At 41.8% G+C, this 23,947-nt stretch overlaps 1 pseudogene; it reads right to left on the bottom strand.

Annotated features, from left to right (window-relative positions):
* Window positions 1–13,503: 13,503 nt before the first annotated feature.
* On the bottom strand, window positions 13,504–23,406 carry LOC101698604 (heterogeneous nuclear ribonucleoprotein K-like; annotated as a pseudogene).
* Between the last annotated feature and the right edge of the window lie 541 nt (window positions 23,407–23,947).

Raw genomic sequence — 23,947 nt, forward strand, 5'->3', positions numbered from 1 at the left:
GAGTTGGAGCTGTATAGAGATAGTTTTATGGCAGGAGGTGTCAAGCTAAGTCTGTCTATCTATGCTTTAATTTCATGAATGGTTAAATGTTGATTATCAACTATGGGGCGGGGGGGGAGTTCTTGCAAAGACTTGAAAAGTTCTTGCAAGTCGCTTCAGCCAACCCAGAGAGCCTGGCTTGCTGATGTGATGTGCCTTTTCCGTAGTTTAGTGCAGAGACCAGCAAATGACCCTTGGCCTGCTTTTGTAAAATGTAACTAGAACATAGTCCTGCTTATTTGGGTACCTATTATCTGTAGCTTCTTTTACTCTCCAACAGCAGAAGTGAGTATTTGAGACAGAGGCTGCCTGAGCCACAAAGCCTAAAACATTTTGTGCAGTGCATGATACCTATCACCACTTCCAAGGAGGAGTCTGCACGCAGGATCGCAAAGAGCATAATAACACCTGCCACTAGGAGGAGCAATCCAAGATGTCAACCCCACTGCATGGCTTGTACGCTTTGGGATGGCTGAGGAAGAGACTCACACAGGCATTAGAGAGGAGATGCTTTACTCACGTAGGGAAGAGACAGAGCAAGATCAGCTTCCTTAGTAAGCACTTGTCCTCCAGGGAGACCCTCTGGCTATGGGCAACCAAGGCTTACTATGGAGCTATTGAACCATCGCACAAGGGCCCTTCAAAAGAGTTTGTATTCCATAAACATTTTACTTTTCATGTCTATATTATGATTTTAATATTGTAGTAATTTTTCCAACTCCTGTATCTAAAAATAAACCATACTGCTGTGAAAAAAAGAAAGAAAGAAAAAGTTTGTATCTCTCTGGCTTGCTATAATATGTACTTCAGACCAACAAAGACACGATGGCTTCTGAATTACTGGGCTACTAATAATGTCTCCATGCATTTCCTAACATGCAAACTTTCAAAATCTCAGATGCTTGTGTTGGGTCATTTTCTCCCTGGCCCAGGCACCTACTGTCTAATAGTGACCAGTTAGATGTACATCCAGGCCCCAAACCAGGTTAGAAGCTGGGCATGGTGGCACATAGCTGTAATCCTAGCACTCAGAAGGCTGAATCAGGAGGATTGCTGTGAGTTTGAGCCCAGCCTGGGCTACATAGTGAGCTCAAGCCCAGGCTGAACTACATAGAGAGACCTTGTCTCAAAAAACAAAACAGGGCCAGGGATTTAGCTCAGTGGTGCTGTCACCTGCCTCACAAGCAAAAGGTCCTGAGTTCAATCCCTGGTACCAAACAAACAAACAAAAACAAAGCCAGGTTGAAATGCATTTCACTTCCCTGGATAGGAGCTCAGTGACACTGCTACCCTGCAGAATTTATTTCCACTTCAATTAAATTAGATTAGTCCACTTAGCATGCTCCAGGCTAAGCCAAAGAATCTTGAATTTGGAATCCAGTTGCTGTCCCAACTCAAATACTGTAGGACTGGTGACATTGGACACATCACATCTGGGCTTGAGGAGTATCTTCAGGAGCATCTAAGTATTTTCATATCTCCCTGGAAGCCTTCTCTCATGTTTAACAATAGCAACTGCATGGACAGGGAGCACTGGGGTAGTTATAAGCCAGGATCCGCCCCAGCCTCAAACGCTTGGGTTCAAGCCTCAACCTCATCACTTAACTAGCACTTTGGCTGGGGGATTTTTCTTCTCTGTATCTTGATTTCATCATCAGCATACTTGGAACAGTAACAATAGGCTCTATCTCAGAGGATTATGGGGACTTAAATTAATATTGCTCAAATAAGCCGAGCTACAAGGAAATAACTGTTTGCTTATACGGAACAGTGAGCACATAAACTCTGGGGAGAGTGAGCCTAAGATGAGGCACAGCTAGACTCAGCCTTTCTTCTCTGGAGGCCCTGCAGCGAGAACTGTGTCCTCCTAAGGTCACAGCTGTTGTGAGAAGATGCTGAGAAGGACGGATATCAGCCAATTGCAGGAGGGTGGCCAAACCTCAGATCCCAGTCCTCCAAGGAAGGACTGGAGGATCTGGAAGATGTAGCCTGCAGAAGAGGAGAGAGCAAGCATGATGTGGTCAGCTGCTGTAGAAGTAGATGGGGGCATGTAAAACTAGTCCTTACCTTGAGGCTAAAACTGGGGGCAAGGGCTGAAAGTTTCAGTGGGGAGAGCTTTAGACCTATTATCAGGAAGGCTCAGGCTCACTAAGGCTGGCTGACCCTTCTTGACTGGTAGGCTATTAGGAACTTCTTGATTATGGTAGAGAACTGAATGAGATGAATTATACAAGGTCCCTCCCAGATCCAATAGTACAGACTCTTAATGTTTCAGTTGGCTTTGAGATCAGACTACTGATAAGTGTGGCAGGAACAAAGTCACAGCTATTTTAAAGTTTAAAGGTTGCCAAGAATTTTATGAAAAGTGCCTGCCCAGATTTCCCAGTCTGGGTTGAAGCCTCTTGATGAAATTCTCATGGCCTGACATTGCTCTAAGGCCTGCCTCCTTCTCCTCCCATGAATTGTGGAGCACAGATGATGGTGACAGCTCCTGGCAAGGTTGGGAGTCAGCCCAGCCTGCCATGTCATGGGAAGGTAATTTGTCTGAGAGCTATCATTGCTTAAGAAATCAAAGTAGGCCCTCCAAATGCTTTTTTTTTTTGATATTTGCCGTGGTGGCCTGGGAAACTTCAGAAAGACCATCTAAACATGGCCCCTAGTTTGCCTGGAATGCAGTGGGATCTGGACTTCATTGAGATGGCCTGGAGGTCTGTGAAGTCATTCCCAGCATTGGCTTTCTTATCTGCCTTAGCAAAAATAGGCACGGAGATCTCTGGTTATGAGGCAATTAATGTTTATTAGGCTCTTGAATTGCATTACACCATGACCTGTTGTGCATGGTTTCAAATAAGCCATAGTCAAATGAAGCCCTCTCCCACCCCCACACCTACTTGACAGCAGAGAAACAGCCTAGAACTGACCTCCCTGTCTCTAGAGGTACCAACTAGAGCCTGTGAGAACACGGGACTGGGAGTAGGTAACAGAGGGGGCTCTTGTACCCAGCAGAAGAGGGCCAGCAAACATAATGACATTGAAGGGCTAGGAATGCAATGGAAGGAGGTCCTTTGGCCAGCTGGTGACAGAAAAGTGTGTGTGTGTATGTGTGTTGCCAGAACAGCCACTGCTTAGTTCAGCCAAGTGTCAACATGCTCAATTGCATTGCCAGATTGTATGATTTATTTAAAAGAAGCGGGAAACGTGGGTTTATATGTAAAAATCTCTCCATTTTTAAATTTTGGCAACTAATTTGCAGTTTTTGTACACCAATTTTTCAGTTGTGTAAGTAGAGTTACTCTCAGGTGAGTATCTATGACAGGAGTCTGCATAGCTGACCACAGTCTAGGTAAGAATCCCTCATTCTATGAACAATCTGTTAGTCTTTGATTAGAGAAGAGCCTGCATGTACCTTCAAGTTCATCTCATCTGGCACCTTGCAGCCTAAGATAGAGGAAAAGCACAGCCCTGAGGGTAGGCAGGCCCAGGCTCTGGGCCCAGCCCTGCCACTGACTCCCTGTGGGTCTTTGGGTAGGTCTCTGTCCTGCTTTGGCCTCAGTGACCCACTCTGGAGTTGGCCAGGACATTTTAGACCCCAGCTCAAATGGTCTAGGACTCTCTCTGAAAGGAGCTCAAAGTGGAGAGCTTTCAAAAGTAGAGCTGGTTCTTAATTTGGAGTTAAATGACTATTTTCTGGACTGATTGTGCATCTTTGGGTAGTTCTAAAACTAAGAAAAGAATTTACCAGCAAGGAAACTTCACCAGTGGCTGCCAGAATCTTTGTGCCAAAGTCTTAGGACTGACAGAGTGATCTGTGAGCAATCATCACATGCCATGGTGAAAGCTAGGTAGCGACAGGCAAGTGGGTCTTGTGACAAATGGAAAATAGCAGATGAGAGATTGTACCAGTTTCCTGGCTTCCAGTCTCTGTTCTTACCCTGTTTCTGGCCTCAATTTACTCTTCTGGAAATGAACAGGTTGGTGGCTGGTTCCTGAGCCCCCTTTGAGCCCTGGAGTTCTGTGATTTTAATGGATGTATGTATTCTAAGTTTGTAGCTTTACCATCTACCTAAAGACTTTAAGTTTTTTAAAAAGCTGTTTATTAAGTAGCCATTGGTGATGGGCATTATGGTTGCAGCTGGCAAAACCAAGCCCAATTCCTACCACATGGCAGTCTTGGTGACTATCACAAAAGGGAAACTGCTTGGGAAAAGTGCTGACAAGAAGAATGTGTTTTCCGTGGATGACTCAGAGCTAGTTGGGTGGATAGGGACAGCTCTTTGGGAAAGTGACTTCTGAACTGAGATCCAAAGGTTGTTAGGACCCAACCAATAATGAGGGTCAGGTAAGTGAACAGGAAAAGGAATGGGTTCCTGGGAGGCAGGCACAAGGTTTATTCAAGGCCCCAAAAGAGGCCATACTGTGGGTACACAAAGAGCAAGGGGAGTCCTCTGTGCAGTGCAGCTGGTGAGGTTCAGGGTCATCCAGAACCTGTGGGATCTTGTGATCCACAGAACAGATGTGGGTCTTGATGCTGAGACTCCTGAGAAATGTCCGAAGGATTTCCAGCAAGAAAAGATGGGACCAGATCTGTGCTTTGGTGATTTCCCTGGATGTGACTGGAAAGAGACAGGTGGTATGGGAGGGGTGGGGTGGGGCTTGGGGAGCAGAACAGAGGCAAGGGGACCAGTGAAGGCTAGAGAGACACAATGGGTGTCTGGCCAAAGTGGTGGTACTCGAGGAAGTCTGAGTTGTCATATTTGAGAGCTATTTAGAGTTTTGAGTCTATAAGGTCCATTGATCAGGAAACAAACCAGCTAGTTGGGGTGCTGAGGCCAAGACCTGGCTCCCCAGGCAGGTGCACTGGAGAGTGAGTCAGCCTGAGATCTGCATGTGTCAACAGCTGCCAGCCCCAGCAGCAGCCCCAGGAAGTGGGCAACTTCCAAGGTGACCCTAAGTGATCCCCATTTCCTGGTTTTCACACTCCTTGATAACCCCTCCCTGAGTGGACGGCTTCACCTAATTAACTTGAGTCTAACAACAGCAACAGAGATACATCGGAAGCCATGAGTGAAGATGTTGGACAATAAAAAGGCCATGACTGCCATCCTTGGTGCCTGCCTTTACCCTCTCCTGACAACTTTTGCTGGGGAAGCTGGCTGACATGGTGTGCAGCAGCCCAGTGGAGAGGTCCATGTCATGGAGCTCAGGAGTGGGTCTTTTGAGGCTGGCCAGCAGCTGTGTGTGTGAATTGGGAACCTGATCCTTCCCTAGTCAAATCTTGAGTTAACTGTCACTAAGGCATGATGGCTTGATTTCAGCCTCAAGGAAAGCCTTGAGTCAGAACCACCCAGCTAAGCCACTTTCTGATTCCTGATACTCGGAACTGAGAGTATTGTTTCTTGTTTCTAGCCACTTAGTTCTGGGGTCATTTAAGCAGCAATAGGTGATCACCACAGCCCTTCCCCAAATGCTGTGTTCTCGCTTCCCTGAAGCTGGGAAGGGAAGAGTTAACCCCAGAGGCTGGCGTCCAGGTGGACAGCAAGGTTAATGCCTCCAGCTTGAGGGACAGTTCATTACAGAGTTATCTCTCTGGGTCTGCTGCCAGCTGGGGCCAGCCTTCCAGTGGTGCCTGTCAGAGGAGAGGCCCTCCTTGGGGTAGGAGGATGCATTCTTGAATCTCACAGATTTATTAGTGGCCTTGCCACTCTGCATCTGTTCACAATGTGCCAGCTGTGAGTACACCCAGCAAAGCCACCTGGCCCATGTCCCCTGCCAGGGGTCAGGTCTGCTGTGACTTCTCCACCCTGGCCGTGGGTTTGATGTCTTAGGAGTTTGGAAGGAGGGACTGAGAGGCTACTACTGATAATAACTAAGCCAGCTGTTGAGGAGCCTTGCACCCTCCACACACTTATCCCTCTGAAGCAGTTTACAGTTTACATTTACAACAATTTCTGTCAAATAAAAATGTTATGATGTGCCCTCGCCAATGTTATTTATTAGATTTGGGACCTTGTGACTTCTAACTTTATGACCATGAAAGGTAAATGTTTTGAATTGAGCAGCTCTGACAGCTCAACTAAAGACACTCACAAAAGAGGACTTTCAGAATTGCTTCAGAAAGTGGCAAAAATGATGGGCTAAGTATGTTAAAAGGGAAGTATTTTGAGGTAGATTAATTAAAATGTGCTTTTGTTGTAATATCTTTTCAAAATTTAAACATCCCCTTTCAATCCTCTCCATGACCTTACTGGAACAGGAATACCTCAGCCCATTTTGCAGCTGAGAAAGGTTGTGCCCAAGATCATGCAGCTGGAAAGCATAGGGCTGTACCTCTGAAGTCTGCATGCTCTTCAGGCCCACCTCTGTGGTAAGAATGGTGGGCTCAGTGCTGTAGTGGTTTGGGAGAGCTGTCTGGGGGGATAGAGTGGAGAGCTGAGTGGGCAGACTCTTGGTCCCCTGCCTGTTCTAGTGGATGCAGCTCTTCTAATGTATGTTATGCCATTAGGGGCCCCTGGAAAGTTTCATATGAAAAACAGAGTTACAAAAACAAAACAAGGGGCATCCCATTTGGGATCCCTCCTGTCTCTCAGGAGCTATTCTTATTCTCCATTCCTATTCCCTAATACATTTTCTTACTCTAAAACAAAACAAAACACAAAGCTGATAGCACGTGTGCTCTGGACTGAGAATGTTCTGGTCCCGAGTGTCTATGTACTGAGTGACCAGGAGCTCACAGTGGTCCTACCTTGTGGGGATTTATGGGGGACTCAGTGAAGTTAAACATGGAAAACCCATAGTACAAAACTAGACAAAAATGCTCAATGTGTTGTTGCTTTTTCCAAGGATTTGTATATGTAAAGGGGGTCTCTGATGCTGGAAAAACATTCCTTCAGGCAACATGAGCCTCTGAAGTCTTCTGACAAAGACTCCCTCAACTTTGTGCTTGGGGACTGGCCCTGCTGGCCCCAGATCCCCACACTCATGGAGTGGCACACTTGGCCAGAGAGCTCACTCTAGGGGCTGAGTCTGCTGGGGAGGAGATAAGAGGGAAAAATAGCTGTAGATTTTCCCTGGATGCAGAGGTCGTGTGGCCAGTGATAAGATTAGGATTGCTGCAACTATTTCCCGGAGCCATAAATCTTTGCTCATTTTATCAGTTAGTACCGCAGGATTAAGCTGACTTTGAGAGGAGCCAAAAGAAAGGAGAGAGGCTGACTCCCAAGCTGAGTGCAAGAGCTAAGCCCCCCCCCCCCCGGGAAGCACCAGCCTTTCCCTCTGTGGCCAAGTACTTTCTGCAGCACCCCTGGAGGCAGCCCATCCTGTCCCTGCCTGAACCCTTCAGGTAACAGGTTATTTGTTTCCAAGAGGTTCACCTCAGGATGTTCACAAGGGCTTCTTGTCCTCTGTGAATAAATGTCTTTCCCAACAGGTTCATTCAGTAATTCAGGGGGTCTTTCAGCACATACTGTGTGCCAGGCTTCTCTTAGAGAGGAAATGACTCCGTGTTGAGCAGGATGAAATCCCTACTCTCAGGCTGCTTAGATGTGGTGCAGGAAGACAAGATACAACAACAGATGGTTTCCAACCTATGGTGGCTTGACCTATGCTGGCTCAGTGACAACTTTTCAGCTCTATGATGTGTGAAAGTGGCACATATTCAGTAGAAACTATACTTCACACTTTGATTTCTGATCTTCTCCATACTAGCAATATGTGCGGCAATCCTCTTTTGAGATGCTGGGCAGTGGTAGTGAGCTGTAGCTCTTAGCCCAGGATCACAAGGGCTAACAACTCGTATAGACATACAATGATGTTCAGTAGGTTATTTATATTCAGTGCATTTTTATTTATAATACTTTCAACTTACAAAGGATTTATCTGGATGTAATCCCACTGGAAATATCAGGTGATAATAAGTGCTATGACAAAAATAGGTGGCATGATGTAGAGTGACTACCCTGGAGAGGGTAGACAGAGAAGGCCTGTCTGAGACATTTAAGTGCAGGCATAGATGACAAGAAGAAACTAGCTAAAGGCCAGGAATGGTGGCACATTTCTGTAATCCCAGAAATCTGAGAGGCTGAGGCAGGAAAATGGCAAGTTTGAGTCCTGCCTGGACAACTTGGAGATCTACTGAAATCCTGTCTCAAAAATAAGCAAGTTTTTAAAAAGGCTGGGGATATAGCTCAGGGTGAAAGCCCTGGATTCAAACCCTGGTACTACCACCACCACCACCATTAAAAAAAAAAAAAAGGCTATGGCAGATCATGTTTTTCAAAGACAGCTGCAATAATATCTCCCATCCCACCTGTCCCCCTGCAAGGTAATTTGACTTCCTTATCAAGAGATGGAGTCTGTCTGTTCTTTGGTTCTGATAGGACCCATGATGTTTTTGGCCAATAAAATATGGCAGAAGCAATGCTGTGTCATTTGGATGTAACTTCTCAGGAAGCTTTTGCTTTTGGATTCTTGGAACTCTGTTTCTTAGGCCATTATCTTTTGGAACCCAGCTGTCATGTTGTGAGAAGCAGAAGTCATAGGAGTGTCCAAGTATGGGCATGGCTCCAGCTGGGCTCCCAGCTGCAGAAAACATTGACTTCCAGCCACATGAGTGAGCTGCCCAGAGCATCCAGCAGCCCCATGGATCCTTCCAAGGACTGTAGCCCACCCTCATTGACTGCAGCTGCAAAGAACCCCCAGCTGGACCTCAGAATGAGAATAAATCACTGTTTTCAGTAACTAACATTTGAGGTGGCTTCTCCTAAAGTAAGAAATAAGTGGACCATCAGCATCAAGACAGATAGAACAGCTTTGTGCATGGCCCTGGGAAAGAGTTTTGGGTATTTGAGAAACAAAAAAGTCAAGTTTGGCTAGAAAATAGTGGGCACCTGGGAGTGGCAGGCCGGCATACATGTGCCAGAGCACAGGGAAATTCTGAATGGTTTAAATAGGGCACACAGTCATTGGATTTCTGCCTTGAAAAGACCTCTCTGACTTTTGAGAGGAGAATGGGTTGTAGGTAGCAGAACAACAACACTGGAGGCTGCTACACTGGTGCAGGTGGGAGATTCTGTGACATGGACCAGGGTGGTCACTGTGGGAGTGATGAGACAGTCATAGACTCTTGCTACTCTTGGGAGGCAAATCAACTGCACTGGATGGCTTGGATGTAGATCAGGGCAAAATGATTAAGGGCAATTTGTGGTGTGTCTTGAGCAATTGAATGGATGGTGGTGCCAGTTTCTGATATGGGGTAGATCTAAGAAGGAGCAGGTTAGGAAAGAAAATCAAGGACCCTCTTTCATCCATGTTAAGTCTGAGGTACTCAGGAGCCTCCTAGTTAAGATGTCAGTACACATTTGGTGTTTAGTGGTGAGGTTTGGGGTAGATCTTTACTTTGTGGATGATATTTAAAGTTATAAACAAGATGCGTTCACCAAGGACATGCATGTAAGTAAGGAAGAGAAGCAGTCTGAGGACTGAGCTCTCAGACTCTCCTGAGGGTCAGGAGGAAGAGCCACCAAAGGAGACTGGGAAGAAGTGGCCAGTGAGGTTATGAGGAGGGCCAGTGAAGGAAATAAAGAGGACATGATCGATTATGTCAAATGCTGCTGTTTAACAAGATAAAGATGCAAAGTGATCATAGGTTATGGCAACCTGGTGGCCACTGGTTAAAAATATTTGCCTCCCTTCTCTATTGAACATATGTCTACCAGGCCCCTCCCCAGTGGGGGTATACTTTTTCTCCCTGGATGAAAGCTGTACCATATGCCTTATATTAGCCAATGGAACATGAGTAGAAGTTGTATGTCTGCTTCACAAACAGAAATTGTAAGTGTTGTCATCATATGGTTCTACCATGGCTCTTGCCACCAGACCCATGACACTGGCATGTCCTACATAGGGGTGTCTTTTTAGTCTGGTTTTCAGAATAAAGAATGCATGAAAAGGAGATGTAGCTAGCCTGCAGTGCATATTAATATGAGAAAAAAAGACATCTTTGTTGTTTTAAATCACAAAGATTTTGAGGTTGTTACTGTAGCATAACTTAAGCTGACTGACACTATTTATGTATGTACCCCTCATCAATATGTTGTTGTTTAAGGTAGAGATACTGTTTAGTCTAAATAGAATCGTATCATGTGCAACCTCTTGTGTCTTGTTTCTTTTGCCCAATATTGTTTTTAAGAATCATTTATGGTGCTTGCAGCTATAGTCCATCCATTTTCATTGTTAGGTAGTATCTTATTGAAAAATGTATTCCAGTGCACAGTTCTGTTCTACTGTTAAAGGACACTTGAATTATTTGGTGCTACTATAAATAGTGATGTTATTAGTATTCTTGGACATGTTCTTGCACATGTTCATGAGTTTCCCTAGGGTACAAGAGTGGGATTGATGGGGGATACAGTATGTGTAGCTATAATTTTAAGAGAAATTGTCCAATAGCCTTTCCTAAACTGTACCATTTTAAACTCCTACCAACAATTTATGAGAGTTCCTGTTGTTCCACATCCTTAAGAACATTTGATAGACAGTCTTAAATTTTAGCCAATTGTGTGGGTATGTATTATTTAATATTGGATAAGTATTTGTTGTTAAAGCTCATTTAAAATTTAATTTATATTTTTCTGTTTATAAAAATATCTTTCTATAAGACTATTAGACAGTTGGATTTCCTCTTTTGTGAAGTGCTTGTATACCTCCCCCCCTTTTCAACTGGGTTGTCTATTTTTTTCCTTTTTTAAAGTCATTCTTTATATAATCTAGAAAGTCTTTCACCACTTATACCAATAACCTCTAATATCTTCTCCCACTCTGTGGCTATTGTTATACACATTATAAGATGTGTCAGTAAGAAATGTTCTTAGTTTTAAGAAGTCAAGTATATAAATCTTTTCCTTTACAATAAATGCTATCTGTGTCTTGTTCTTTGTTTGCTCTTAGGTCATGAAGATTTTCTCCTATATCATGTCCTAAAAACATCCACAGTTTGATCTGTGGTCTACCTGGACTTGATATCTAGAATTGGGCCCAATTTTGGGTCCAATTTCAATTTTTCCATATGGATACTCAATTTCCCCAAAACTCTGTATTTATGACATTATTCTTTTCCCACTAGTTAGCAGTGCTTCCTTGGACATAAATCGGATGTTATAAAGATAAGGTTTGACTGACTTTTCCACTAAATCTTTTTTTTTTTTTTTTTTGGTACTGGGGATCGAACTCAGGACCTTGCACTTGCGAGGCAGGCAATAGAGCCACTGAGCTAAATCCCTGGCCCCACTAAATCTTGATATTAGGGAAGAGCAAGTCTTCCTAAAGTCTTCTTTATTCTTCAAAGAGAATCTTGGCCAGTTTTAGTCCTTTATATTTCCATGTACCTTTTAGAATCATGTTTTCAGATTCCATGAAATCTCTTTTGTGATAGAGATTTGATGAAGGCTACAGATCAATTTAGGAAGAACTGATAACTTTACCATATTAGATCTAATAATCCACTAACTTGGCACATTCCCTTTTTCATTTAGATTTTCTTTAATGATTCTCAATAAAGTGCTGCAAGTTTCCCAATCCAGGTCTTGCATGGATTTTGTTAAATTTATTGATATAGCTATAAACATCTTTAATTTTAAAACTTTCTTATTGCTATTGTACCAAATTTTTATTTTTGCAGTTTTAAGGATTGAACCCAGGGCCTTGCACATACCAGGCAAGCATTCTACCACTGAGCTATACCCTCAGCCCTGAAATACATTTATTTTGTATTTAATAAGAGTGCTAAATTTTTGTATTAATTCTATTAACATAGCAATAGATTATTTTGGGTTTTCATCATTATATCATTTTTGAAAGATGATTATTTTGTTTCTTCCCTAAATCTTACATCTTTTATTTCTTTTTCTTGCCTTACTGCCCTGAGTAATACTGCCATTAAAGTGTTGAATAATTACTGGTGTGGTGGTGCATGCCTGTAATCTCAGCCTCAGGAGGCTGAAGCAGGAGGATTGCCATTGAGTTTGAGGCCAGCCTGGACTACATAGTGAATTCAAGGCCAGCCTGAACTACATAGTGAGACCTTGTCTGGAAGAAACAAAAACAACGAAGAAACAAATATTGAATAATATTGGTCTAGTGGGCATCCCAAATCTTTCAATATTTTACCATTAATTATGTTAGCTACAGATACAATCTTTATATTAAATTAATGAAGTATCTTTTTGTACACAATTTCCTAGATTATTTTAGTTTTTAAATCATGAAGAAACATTAAGTTTTTATCAAATATTTTTGCACCTATTGATATGATCATGTTGTTTTTGTTGTTTAATCACTTTATGTGTTACACTATGTCCTAGTCACTTTCCTGGTGTCTAAGATACAATACCCAACACCCAGAAATTAAAGGAGGAGAGGCTTATTTTGGCTGCCAGTTTCAGTGGGTTCATTCCATGATTGGCCAGCTCCAAGGAAGAAACAGTGTGGTGAAAGAGCCCTGTGGAAAAAGCTGCTCATGTTGTGGTGGCCAGGAAGCAAAGAGAGCAAAGGGAGGAGTCAGGGAAGGAGATACAGCCTTCTAGGCGAGCTCCCAGTGTCCTGCCTCTTCTGACCAGGCCCCACCTCCTAACAGCACATTCTACTTCTGAGCTCACCAGTGGTTAAACTTACCAATGAGCAGTGCCGGGGATTTAGCTCAGTGGTTCCAATGCCTGCCTCGAAAGCCTAAGGTCCTGAGTTTGAGCCTCGGTACCAAAAAAAAAATAAATAAACTCACCAATGATCTTAGCATCCCCACAATCCAGTCACTTTCCAAACACATGAGACTTTGGGGGACACCCCAGATCTAAACCACAACACATTCATTGGTTTAATTGATCCTGCCCACCCCCAGCTGAGGATTGAACCCAAGACCTTCCATGTCCTAAGCAACCACTCTCCCAACTGAGACATACACCAGCTCTAATTGATTTTTTAACATTAAATCATCCTCGAATTCCTAGGATTAGCCCCTTATTGTTGTGGGAGATTTTTGTTTGCTTTTGTTTTTTAGGTTCACTAAATTTATTTTTAAAGTCTTAGGTTTTTCTTAGAAGAGCATTACATCCTACACTCTGCTCTGAACAGATGCCAGGAACATGTGGACTATTGTGTCTGCCCTGTCCCAAATGTTTACAGTGACCATAAAGAAAGGTGTTTATAATAATTCCAAGGGGATGTGTTTTAAACCACCAAGAGCAAGCAAAAAATAAAATTCACTCACTCTGCTGCTGTTTTAAATTTCAGTGTTAGTTTTTGCATACCCTTCCCTCCAACCCTGTTTGTAAGAAATGAAGATGTTGTATGTAGTGAACAGCAAAGATCTCCCTACATCTCAAATGCAGAACAACTATAATGCAGAGGAAAGTTGGCTTTTTAAACAGGAGATTTTTTTTTTAAATGCTGAATTTCTTCAGTGCTTTACTAGTCTTAGAAAAACTTTCCAGAATGTTGCTTCACACTGTTCCAAAGAAAATATTGTGCATTCTCTGTCTGGTACAGTCCTGTTATGGTAATGATCCAAGCTTTGGATCCTTCTAAAGCTTCATCAGTTTTGATAGAAGCTTCTGACTCATGATGGATTTGTTTAATCTGCTGACCACCTTTGACAGTAATAGATTCAGCTATATCTTAGGAATAGTTACTTGTGTAGTAATAATCGGTCCACCAAGATCTCCATGTGAGGCATGACCCTCTGTGAAGGAATTAGCATCTTTTTTTTTTTGAGTAGGAAGATATTTATTGATAGGAAAGCTCCTGAGGGGCAGGAGGGGTCCCGAGTGAGTAGCCAAAGACCCCACTTTACAGAGAAGTTTTTTAGGGTGAAACCCACATGAGTACAACGTGGGCCATGGCCATGAACATCCAATAGGCTTACAAGTATAGTCACTTATGTAATGGTGGTCCAATTGGGAAGCAAGTCACTTTGTAAGCATATAAGGACTTTCAGTAAGGTTGGAGGTCAGGGATATTTCCTGGAGAGGCTGAGTTAAGACCTTGATGCCCCCCCAGGTGATTTATACCCATTTAGAATATCAATCACTGCTATTTATCCCCACGGGAAGCACAAGGTCATGTAGTTTCTCTCCTTTTACAATTCTGGCCTTCAGTGAATGTGCCTTGGGCCACAGTTGTCCTCTGTGCAGAAAGCCCAGCCCTGTATAACTGGCTGTAATATTTATAACTAACTTAGCTGTCTACAATACCAAGAGCCCCCAATAACCTTCCAGCAAATCCCCTTGGTTTAGGTTGGTCTGTCCCTTTCTGTGCATACAGTCAGGAAGTCTAATTGATGTAGTGCTGTGGTTTGTTTCACCTTTGTCCTGGCCTTCTTGAAGACTTAGCCCTATCTGACTGCCTATAATATTTCTACCTAGCTCATCTATCCATAATATTCCTCCCTCTGAAGAAGTATCCCAAACTGCCATGAGGGAACAAGGGGTGAAGACTGCTCAAGCTACTTCAGGCTGAAGGGGGTTGTAGTTGTGGTTGGCAGTCAGGGTTACCCTCCAGAAGGTCTATCTAAAGGTCCTCGATGGCATCACATGTTTCCATCATGGGTAGGCATATAACTTTAAGTTTGGAGGAGACAAGGCCAGAAAGACAGTTAAGTATACGTGGGCCAAACAATGAGATCAACAGAAATATTATGAGTATAGCCAACAGATGTTTCCACCAGGAAGAGTTAGTACTAGCCTTCCACAGGGAGGATAAGGAGAAGTCCCAGGGAACTTCAGAATCCGTCATCAATTATGAGTTGTTTATAAGGTTGATCTGGTGGATCCTGGTAAAAGAATTCTAGCACTTTTGTCATTGGTTCCATTTGTATGACTGGAGTGTGGCAGCCTCTAGGCAAGAATAAACAAAACTTTTAAGAAATTAGAGCATGTATAATCTAAGCATGAGCACACTAGAATGGAAGGGCAGGTTGGGAAGAAAGTCACACTTTGGAATTGAAATAGTGATTGTAACCTGCTGGCTCTTATAGATTCTACCATAGCTTTTTCCTAATGATCCATAACTGTGGTCACCTACTGGTGTAGCTAGAAACTGCCAGAAGGGGACAGTGACTGGAGCCCCTTTTTATATCTAGCTTTATTACTGTCACATTATTTTATACCTCTTTTGGTTATTCTTTTCTGTTGGGTGTTTAAGACCAAGTTAAAGTGAGACCTGTGTTGATTAATATGAACCTCTTGCTATCTATCAAGGTCAGTTAAGTCTCCTCAGGCATTACTTTGGAACCATGCATAAAGCTTCTCAGCTCCTCTGTCATTGTCAGCCGCCAGGATGGGTCATGGCCTTGCTTGACCGTGTTGCTTTCAGTGAAAGCATGGGAGACTTTTCCCCCTTTGTGACCTTCCTTTGGCACACATTTGTCCTCTGGTGCCCAGCAATCTCCCTGCTCAGGAGGTTGAGTGACTTACCAAAGATGTAGGATCCTGTAGGAAAGGTTCCTTTGTGTCCTGGATCTTTGTTGACCTTGAGGGGCCAGGGCCAAAATATTGCCTGTCCTCTTAGCCCAGTTACCTTTTTAGTTTTGGTCTCCAAACTTTAGTTGTTGAACACCCAGAAGAGAAGATCAGTGATTGATATAAGTATTTCAGTAGGAGCAGTGAGCTTAACTATTATAATAGTTAAGACATCAAGCACTTTTGAAGTATAAAGCACATTTAGAGGGCTGTTATTTCTTACCAACCATGGTTGTTTTAGTAGTTGAATCCCTGCAGACTGTTAACAGACAACAGTTTTATATTATAGAGAAATTTAAGATCAAGAGCTACACATAGTAGTTTAGGATGACAATAGTGATGACATTTTCTTTGTGACACTAACATGTCCATCTTAGTTTGGAATACTCTTTTAGTCAAACACCTACATCTGATCACAAGACATTAAATGACATAAAGAAAACTCTTATTTGTTATCCTTTAGTAGGATGCCATCTAAAGAGAACATACATATTGGCCTATAAATGTATCTTAGGAGTTCATAATGTCTAGCCTCTAATTTTAGTGTGTGATGTTGTTTCAACTGTTTGAGTGAACATCCCTAAGTGTGGTGACACATACAATATACATCACATAAGTTCTTAAGAAGACTATTATTTGACTGGTTATCTCATTTTGGCTTGACATGTACCTCTTATCACAAGTAGCTGGAGTGCTAGGGAAAGGCAGATACCTGAGTCAAAAAAGATCATTACCATAGACAATATCTTAGAAGACCTGTATACCCAGAAGGCATGGATGTATATACCATGAAATAACATGAGTATCAGTTACATGAAACTCTTTGTCCCTTAATTTTGTTTTGTACTGAAAACATTTTAAATAAAACCTTGTTTTCCCACAGAAAACTTAGACCATGACCAATGTATACATATCACAGTAATATGTTTAGCAATGTATTTCCCACAAGGCTATGGAAATTATTGGGGTCCCCTTTGTGAACAAAGGCTGGAATAATTTTTTCCAGGCAGCTGCTCCTTTATTTACCAAGGAGAGACCTGTCTGGTAGTTTTCCTAAGCCCAAGAGTCTTTATTTAATTATCTTAACAAATTTTTAGATGGTCTGTGAGAGCCAGATCACAACAGTCAACACATTATTTTGACCAATGAGAGATTCCCAAGTTATACATAGACAACAATATGTACTGTATTTGTAAAACCAGTTGACAGTATTTGGGTATTTGGATCATTTGGCAACCTGGGGGAAGCATGTTTTAAATTATATTTATCTATAAGCCAACTTGAATTACAGGCAGACATCCAAAATGCCAAAAGAAAAAAACTAAAACATAACAGCTGTATGTGTTTTAACAAATCGAACAGACAGAAACACACATAAGACAACTTGTTTATAAAGGAGAGTGCACTCAGATGCATTTGGCCAAGTTGAATTATAATAAATTTTATAATTTTTAGATTTATAACTATGAATAAAACTAGTCAGAACTTTGTAGATTAACAGAGATCTCTTGCAATAAGAATTAAAAGGAATAAAAATCTACACCTGTGAAATGAGGCAGGTGGTGGCACCACTGAGCTAGATCCCCAGCCCTAAAGATGGTTTTAAAACAAGCCTAATGTTGGCAGCTTATCTGACTGGAATACCCAGCTACACAGGCTTCTCATTGTTGTTTTTATAGCCATAGTTGTTTGATAGCCACATGTAATTGTTTCCTCTAAAGGGACAAACTGTTAAATATCTTCAGGCAGTGCACTTAGGCCAGGTTTGGGTATAGAAGAGACTAGGTGACATTCTTTGGAGCTAAGTATGAATTTTAAACGGTGAGGGAAGAAGACCTGTCAAGACTCCAACCTGCTGTGCTGCAGATGTCTACCTATGATAGTTTTTTCCATTTTGAAGAAAAAAAAAAGGAAAAGAAGGCATCCCTGTCGATCCCTCTTGTTCTGTGCCCAATCTAAGGTGTCCCTTAGACTTTATCTCATCCAGTGCCTGTCATGGATGACTAGAGGTGAGGAAGTGGCCAGAGCCAGGTTACCTATTCTTACTATTCTCTAATTTGCCTAAGGGCTGAAAGGCAGATAAATCTGGGCTAAAACTTTTACATTTATTCCTTGAGAGTTTCAAGATTAAACCTAGACTAGTTTTCTGTATGGTCCAGAGATAAATGAAGGTCATCAGTTTTACTCTGGAAGGATTCCAGGGAGGGGAGACTCACCATTCTGGAAGCTTTGTCTTCAAATCCAGCAGCCACAGAAGAGAGAAGTGGCTCAAGCCAAACACTGTTCAGAACTGTTATTTCTCAGGGAGTGAAAAAGGGACAGAAGAGTGCCTTTAAGCATGGCACAAGAACTAAATCTTAACCATCTCAGGTGCAGAAGGACAGGTGCAGTAGGATCAGGAGCTTTTCCAGAGTGGATCTGCGATCCTTAGCAAAACATGTCTCCAGAGACAAAAACTATGATTGACTCCAACTGAATTATCAAGCAGGAAAATCAAACCAATAGTCAAAGAACCTGAATGGCTGCTTTTTGCCTCTTGAAAGAGAATAAAGGTGTCCTAACTACATTGTTTAGGGCTTTTTAAAATAAATTATTTTGAATCCATAATATTTAATTGATGACAGAAATACCCTACAGGCTATTGAGCAGCTCTCTGATCTTGTAGAAACACTCCCAAAGCCATGTCTCACCTTTTATTAGCATACAAACTGAAATGGTGTCCTGTAGGCAGGCAGTTAGAAGTGCTTGTTTGAGCTTCTGGAATGCGGTCTGGGAACCAGGTTCCCAGGTTAAAGTATGGCTGTCTTTTGGGTTTTTTATAAGCTAATAGAGGGGTCATGCAATCTCATTACATCCTGTTTTCTGAAGGCCACAAAAGCCTGTAGTTTCAAGGAATGTCCTTAGCTGTTTTAGAGTCTTGGGGCTGTGGAAAGGAAAGAATTGGTTTAATTCTTTCTTCCCCCAGACTTTGGGTTCCCTTAGATGTAATAAGGTCTAAATATTTTACCTCAAGGCTGCAAAGTTGTGCCTTAGATCTAGAAACATTATAACCCCTGTCAGAAAATTCAGCAGAGCCAAAGTCTTGGCTAGAAAGCTCTTCTGAGAAGACAGATAACATTACAATACCTATATATTATAAGTCTGTGACTTTGGGAAAAAACTATAGTATTTTCTTTTATCAAATCAGGATCTAGGTATGTCTTCATCTTTTTCCTGATAAATTGTTGACAATTGAAAATAATTGAAGGGCTTAGTTGTCATCTTTCTTAGATCTTCCAAAATACATGCCTGAAAATGTCTTGTATTTTAATCTATTTGATTGACAGGCCAGTAGGGGCTTCTACAGAAACTGCTTGTGTTCTAGCAGGAACCAGTTGTTTCCTTGGTTCCCTGTCTTTTGAGCTTCAAAAATTAAGATAATATTTGTCTCTATATATAGTAGCAGCTTGTAATAGTAGTTGTCTCTCAATATTTGATTTAAGAGCAACATTACATCTTTCTAATCTAGTCCATAGGTCTGAGTAAGTTCTTCAAAGACCTCAGTGTACATATCAAGATCATCTAAAAACTTTTATATCTCATTTGACCTGTCTTAGATCATTGAGAGAAAAAGATACATGAACATAGGTAGTCCCACATTTGCCATTTACTTCCTGGAAGGGATATTGTCTTTGAGGGATTTGAACAAAATTAGCTATGGGTAGCTATAGTTCTGTAGAGGTTTTAATTATAGCTGGCTTGGGAATTTCACTCTTAGATTTTAAAGGATAAGTGGGAGGGATCTCAGGCTCTAAAGGGTAATTGGAAAATACTTCAAGTTTGGCTGGTAGGTGGAGCTTTCACGGGGATTGCCTCAGAAACTTTGTCCTCAGGGTCCAAAAGTCAGGGTGGGAAAACCTCAGGTTTAGTGATAAGGACCAGAGGAGTCTGGTCTTCCTGTGGCTTATATATATATTTTTTGTACTGGGGATCAAACTCGAGTCCTTGTGCTTGTGAGGCAGGCAGCAGAACCAATCCTGTGGCTTATATTTACATTTTGCACACAAATCAGGATTATCTCTTAATGCAAAAAAAGATCTGGACATAAGGCAATTCTGACCATCTTCCCTCTTTTTTACAGTATAATTCTAGTTGTGAAATGGCATCATAATTAATACTTCCTTCTGCATTCCATCCTGGCTCTAGAGGATAGGCAGGCCATGCATGGGTGCAGAAGAACGTTAGGCTGTTCTTCCTCAGTATGTGAGGATCGAACTTCTGCCAGTGTTTAAGAATATATTCCAAAGCAGTAAGAGGCTTTGACTTGACATTCCCACATTCTGGAAAACACAAATGGAAACAAGGCATCCCTACGATTCTGATTGATTCCTTTTGCTCCTAGAGTGTCCTCTAGGATCACAGGTCCATGGCAGGTGGTTTCTGTCTGGAGAGAGCCCAGAAGGTAAATTGGACTAGAGTAGCCACCCTTTACCAGCACACAATCTTACCTTCCCCAGGGAACTTGTGTTCTTACTCTTGTATGAATTTCAAAAGCCCAAGATACAATTGATTTTAGTTGTAAAATCATGTGTTTTTGAAGGAAACATCATTAGCCAAACCAGTAATCAAAAGTATCTAAGTCACTGTTTTGTAAATCTTTGAGAGAGAATGAGGCAGATAGATTAAAGGGCTATGCCTTTTTCCTGCAAAAGAGACTGCTTTTAGAGACAGAAGCAGACCAAAGCCTCAAGGGATCTTTGCCCCCAAAGAAAACCACCAAGACTTTTGTGCTATCTGATCACCTAGGTAACCTCCAGCAGCAAGACAAAGACTACACCTTGTTCAAAGTTCACACGGCACATTCATCAGGTTTCCACAAGCACATAGAAGAAGAGAAAAGCTGGCTGAGATCCCTTTTATTCCTAGTTAGCAAAGCACAAATGCAAACCATTTCTCTGTCAGCTGTTCCATGTAAAGCTGTCTAGTAGTAAAGGAGCCAAACAGTTCTAAAGTTAATTCCCAGGAGCTTTGGAGTTTCCAGCCTATTAGAGATTTGTCAAACAATCTCTACTGAGTTACTGTTTTCTATTTGTGCCTATTGTACTAGCAGAGAGAGAACAGTCCCATCCTGTAGCTCAACTCTTAATGGAGGCTTGAGAAAGGGCCCTACCAGCATCATTTCAGGTCACTCTGAGACAGAGGCTATCTGATGATCACTGGAAGGGTTACCTTTCACCTCACTGAGGAGTCAAATTAGGAGACAATACTTATGTGGAGATTTTTCTACTGATTACCCATTCGGGCTGTTGGGAGCCAGTTTCCCCGGGGGACCTTCAAGCATCTGCCAAAGAGTAGCCCTGGCCATGACCTCTCAGTTGTCACTCCAGTTTTCACTAGTTCCACGCAATCAGACTTGTCTCCTGAAAGGAATCTAGCTGCCTGTCTTGCCAGCATTTAGTCTACAATTTATTAGCCAAAGTATTTTCTCATACATAAATGATAAGAGCCAGACCTATGAAGAGGGAGAGAAGATTCTTCCCTAAACTAAATGTGTTTTGGTCCCTTAAGTGTTGTGCTTACAGAAATAGCTCCTCTGGTTTCACCCAGAAGTTGGTTCTTTCCATGGGGTCCCAGGTGCAGTCTGTAGAGGAAGACTGTTGGCCCAGAGCACTAAGCAGGGACATCACATTCATGTGCTCTCCTGGACGGACAAAACTTCAATGTCTCATCTAACCCAGAGACAGGGTATGTTTCCTGATCTAAAATGACTTCCCTATCTTTGGCATTGGCAAGAATGCTCATTTTCTAAGGACTTAACTTAAAGGTTCTTAGGAGAAAGGCATTGAGTACTTCAAAGATCCTTTCTGACTTTACATGCATCTATAAAGGAGAGTATAAGACTGGCAGGAGAGATTGGAAATGAGACCAGGAAAGGAGGTCTTTTCTTCTCATGTTCTTGGTGAGTTATTGAGACAACTTGCCCCTGAGTTGTCACTGTCATCCTGGAAAGGTGAGAGTGGGGAATCTCAAGAGCTAAGACTGCCTCCCCACCAGTGGAAGATCAGACCAGAAAGGAAACGGGCAGAGCTGGCTTAACATTTTCTGTAGTGTATAGAGAAGGATTGGTCCAGACTCCTCAGTAAAACCTGTCCCTCAAGTCTTAAGAGTGGCTGCTGGCCTAGTTCCTTATTAATTGACAGCTGGGGTCCCACATTTTATCAATCGGCATGTATATTTTTAACTATAAACTAGATATTACAGAGAAGACTTATTTTTACCAAACTTTCTAATTTACTAGTAATTATTGGTAAAGGTTGTTAGATGACAATCTAACATTACAAGTCAATCAAACAATCAATATAGAACAGAAACATAAAACCTTGTCTACAAAAGTAAAATATCCTTTTAAAGAAACATCATCATTTTAACAAAACAACAATGTATAAGAACTCAAAGTACAAAGCATTTACAAGAGGCACAAGCAGTGACAAACAAGAATGACAATTTTATGGGCCAGGAATTTAGCTCAGTGGTTCCGGCGCCTGCTGTGCAAGTACAAGGTCTGGAGTTTGATCCCCGGTACCAAAAAAAAAAAAAAAAAAAAAAGAATGACAATTTTGGTCACTTAATATAATTTAACAATCAATAAAAGTAAATTCTTACCTCCTATTAATTATTATCTCAGTGGAACCTCCAATAATGTCATGGGAAAGATGAAATATGAAATGTTATATCTCCCAACCTGTTAACTATATGATACGCCGAGTTCTTGTTCTCTACAAATCGAAGAATGAGTCCTAGGAATGGCAGGAAGTTAAAAGTAGGAAGATTTTTGATAGGAAAGCTCCTGAGGGGTAGGAGGAGTCCCGAGTGGGTAGCCCCAGGAATTAACATCTTGGGAGCCACTCTGTGGTTATATGCCATCTGCCATTCCAACAATCTCCATGTATCTACGGCAGAGGCCCAGGTTTCCCCAGGTTTCCCCAGGACTGAAACCAACCATGCCATCATAGCCTCTCCAGAGCTCTCTCTTCTGTCAGAGGCCATTAAATCTCCTCATCTTGGTGGTAGTAGTGGTTAAAGAGGAAGATTTCAAGTTCTGCCACCACCTCAGCCACCTCAATGAGAAGGCATTCTGTCAGAACCACCTCTTCCCCGCATGGGAAATCCCACAGAACATCCACTGGTCATTAAATATTGTTGTAAAAGCACCACAATCATAGGTTTCATTGTGAAAATGGGATCCTAAGGCTATACATATCCTTTGATGGAATGATCTTTATGAACTTTACAACCCTAGTAGGCTTTTCTCTCATAAGAATGACTCGTGGAACGAGGACAGCATTCCTAGAAATTTTTTTATTGTTGTCTGAGTGTTCTCTTGAAGTGCTTTCATTTTGGCACCACTGACACCAGTAATTCTTCCTGCCAGATTCTGATGAATCAAGTCTCAACACTCCAAGTCACTTCCTTCATAGTGGTAATTTAAGCCCTCTACAGCATCAGGTCTCATCTGGAGCTGGCTGGTTGCAGAGGGTGCTGGCCACTGCAGGCTCTCTTCCAAGGTAGGGATGGTTTTCTTCAGAATTTCTCCAGTTGTTTCAGTACCAGCAGTGATACTCGATATGCACTTGGGCCACTGCTGTCTGGAACTGGAACACTGGCATGTAGCCTGTAAGAAGCATCTTAAAAATCTTCCCTCATTTTCCAGTCACTGCCCCAGCATTCTTGCTCTAGAGCAGAATGCATAATTCAACCATTTCATCAGTGTTTCTAGATCTTTTACAGTCTTGTTCCTCCTCAGATTTTCTACAGGGAGCTTACCAAATGCACCACTGGTTTCAGTGTTAGGGAAGGTTTCCTCTGGCTGCTTAGTTCCCATTTTCTTGTATTAAATGGATACAACAATCATGTGAGTCTACCTGCCCTTCACCACTGCCACTTGTGGTATTTTGTTTGTATATTTGGGCTATATATTTGTTTATATATTTTGTTTATACTTTTTGGGCTAACATTAAGGGTTTTAGATTTATATTTTTTGAGTAAGATTGGTCTGTAATTTTCCCTTCTTACATTTTCTTTGTTCTGTTTGGATATGTTAGCCTCATAAAATGATTCTTTTTTTCTGTTTTCTGGAAGAGATTGTCAAAGACTAAAATTTTTTTCTCTTTGAATATCAGAACTTAGCAGTGAAGCCATCTAGAGTTCACATTTCTTTGCAGAAAGGGCTTTAGGTGACTGGTTCAATTTCTTCAGTAGTTAGAGGATTAACTAGGCTTTCTATTTTATTTTAAGTAAAAAATTTATATATTTTACCTTCTAGTGCACTGTACATTTCATTTAAATTTTTAATTTATTGAATCAAAATTGTTGAGAATATCTTTTTTTTTCAAAGTTGTGGCATCTGTAGTAATGTCTCATTT

The sequence above is a fragment of the Heterocephalus glaber genome, unplaced genomic scaffold (assembly GCF_053883595.1).
Source record: "Heterocephalus glaber isolate CG9 unplaced genomic scaffold, H.glaber_assembly_v1.0 deba00001532, whole genome shotgun sequence".
In the NCBI taxonomy this organism is placed as follows: domain Eukaryota; kingdom Metazoa; phylum Chordata; class Mammalia; order Rodentia; family Bathyergidae; genus Heterocephalus; species Heterocephalus glaber.